Raw genomic sequence first — 2870 nt, forward strand, 5'->3', positions numbered from 1 at the left:
TGGATGATTACAGAATGGCTGAGAGCTGGATGAGGTGGCATTAGAGGCCTGTATCAGTACAGAATGACTGAGAGCTGGATTGGAATGGATTAGAGGCCTAGATCACTACAGAATGACTGAGAGCTGGATGGGGGCAGATTAGAGGCCTCGATCAGTACAGAATATCTGAGAGCTGGATGGCGGCGGATTAGAGGCCTGTATCAGTACAGAATGGCTGAGAGCTGGATGTGGGCGGATTAAGGCCTGGATCAGTACAGAATGCCTGAGAGCTGGATGAGACGGCATTCGAGGCCTGGATCAGTACAGAATGCCTGAGAGCTGGATGAGGCTGCATTAGAGGCCTGGATCAGTTCAGAATGGCTGAGAGTTGGATTGGAGTGGATTAGAGGCCTGTATCAGTACAGAATGGCTGAGGCCTGGATCAGTACAGAATGGCTGAGAGCTGGTTGGGGCAGGATTCGAGGCCTGGATCAGTACAGGATGGCTGAGGCCTGGATCAGTACAGAAAGGCTGGGAGCTGAATTGGAGCAGACTGGAGACTTGGAGCGGAGCGAAAGCGGTAATTGGACTGGAGGTGGTTGTGGAGCTGGGGGAAGCTTGCTGTGAAGGTGATAGGTACATGCAAGTGGGTGGGGGTTGGGGAGCATTGATGGGGATAGGTCAGTGTGGAGTGGATAGGTGGGAAGGAAATGGACAGGTGGGACAAGTCAAGTGGAGGGTCAGGTCTGAGATGAGGTGGGGGTGGGAAGATGAGGAAACGGGTGAAGTCAACATTGATGCTGTGTGGTTGGAGGGTCCGAAGGCGGAAGATGAGGCATTGCTCCCCCCAGGCGTGAGGTGGGCTGGAGTTTGCACTTTGTAGCTCAGGGTGTTGGTGCCCTTGCTTGATAGGTTGGCAAAGAAGCAAACGGTGGTAAGACATGGAGCAGATGGTGACTGAGAGCAGTTAAGAGGGAAGGTGGTTAAGCAGCATGTTGAGAGATATAGTGAGGAAATAGAGGGAAATGGTCGTATATGCAGCAGAGGTTTGATGGGCTTAACGGTTTTAAAGTTAGGACGGCTCTTGCTTGGAGAGGGAAGAAAGGTATACCAAAGACTACCCGAGCAAACTTGGGTGTTAACGTAGCAGTGACAAGACAAGCCGCAGCATAACAGCACTGCCTCCAGAAAAACCGCAATTCAGATTCTGCCATTGGTTTGTAAATCAGGGGAGAGCGCGAACGCAGTCCCCCACTACCACAAATTTTGCAGTCGAGTATCCCGCATTTGGGGACATCGCAGGCGTCAGCACACCCGAAGTGCAATGGGATAGCCTCGTCCTGGGAGCACCACCCATTTTTTATTTCAAAAATATACTTTATTCATAAATACTTTGATCTATACAACTGGACATGTCACACACATGTACACATTCCATTTCTTTGCGTATCGAGACAGTGTAATCATTTTTATTTACAGGTTGATGCGATTACATTGAGCTCAGACGCCAGCGGAGCCCAAATGACTGCGCGGGCCCCCTGTTCTTCATTAGGCAGGCAGATGTTACACAGTGGTCTTTCCCCACCGCGCCTTGGCAGCAGCTGCCCCAAGCTTCAGCGCGTCCCTCAACACGTAGTCCTGGGCCTTGGAATGTGCCAGTCTGCAACACTCAGTCGGGGTCACCTCCTTCAGCTGGAAGATCAGCAGGTTTCGGACCGCCCAGAGAGCGTCCTTCACCGAGTTGATGATCCTCCAGGCACAGTTGATGTTCGTCTCGGTGTGCGTACCGGGGAACAGGCCGTTGAGCACGGAGTCCCACGTCACGGCGCTGCTCGGGACAAACCTCGACAAACAACACTGCATTCCTCTCCAGACTTCCTCTGCGTAGGCACATTCCAGAAGGAGGTGTGTGACAGTCTCGATCCCCCCCGCAGCCACTTCGAGGGCAGCGTGCGGTGCGGCTGAGAGTCCGGGCGTGCATAAAGGATCTCACAGGCAGAGCCCTTCTCACCACCAGCCAAGCCATGTCTTGGTGCTTGTTGGAAAGTTCTGGCGATGAGGCATTCTGCCAAATGACTTTGACAGTCTGCTCAGGGAACCGCTCGATAGGATCCGCCCTCTCCTTTTCACGAAGGGTCTCAAGAACACTACGTGCTGACCACTTCCTGATGGACTTGTGGTCAAAGGTGTTTTTCTTCATAAACTTCTCCACGAAGGACAGGTGATACGGAACGGTCCAACTACTCGGAGCGTTCCGCGGCAGCGAGGCCAGGCCCATCCTTCGCAACACCGGGGACAGGTAGAACCTCAGTACGTAGTGACACTTGGTGTTTGCGTACCGGGGATCCACACAAAGCTTGATGCAGCCACACACAAAGGTGGCCATCGGGGTGAGGGTGGCATTGGGTGTATTTTTTCCCCCGTTGCCCAGATCTTTGTACTGCGAGTCCCTTCGGACCCGGTCCATCTTTGACCTCCATATAAACTGGAAGATGGCCCGGGTGACTGCAGCGGCACAGGTTCTGGGAATAGGCCAGAACTGTGCCACGTATAACAGCAATGACGTTGCCTCACACCTGATGACCAGGCTTTTTCCCGCGATGCAGAGCGACTGTAGCTTCCATCTGCCCAGTTTCTGCCTCACTTTGCTGATACGCTCCTCCCAAGACTTGGCACACGCCCCAGCCCCCCCGAACCCAATACGGTGAAGGGTATCGAGGATTGGTCGGCCCAGTTCCTGAAGAGCATGGCCTCGCTCTTGCCTCGGTTTACCTTGGCCCCCGAGTACCCGTTCGAACTGGTCACACATGCACATGAGTCTGTGCACGGACAGTGGATCTGAGCAGAAAACGGCGATGTCATCCATGTACAGGGAGGCCTTAACCTGCAGG

At 53.6% G+C, this 2870-nt stretch overlaps 1 pseudogene; it reads right to left on the minus strand.

The window, feature by feature from the left end:
* Positions 1-1205: 1205 nt before the first annotated feature.
* LOC122544978 (U1 spliceosomal RNA) lies at positions 1206-1343 on the minus strand (annotated as a pseudogene).
* Between the last annotated feature and the right edge of the window lie 1527 nt (positions 1344-2870).

This window comes from Chiloscyllium plagiosum, unplaced genomic scaffold (assembly GCF_037043375.1).
Source record: "Chiloscyllium plagiosum isolate Xiang-an unplaced genomic scaffold, Cpla_swu_hap1 HiC_scaffold_35, whole genome shotgun sequence".
NCBI lineage: Eukaryota > Metazoa > Chordata > Chondrichthyes > Orectolobiformes > Hemiscylliidae > Chiloscyllium > Chiloscyllium plagiosum.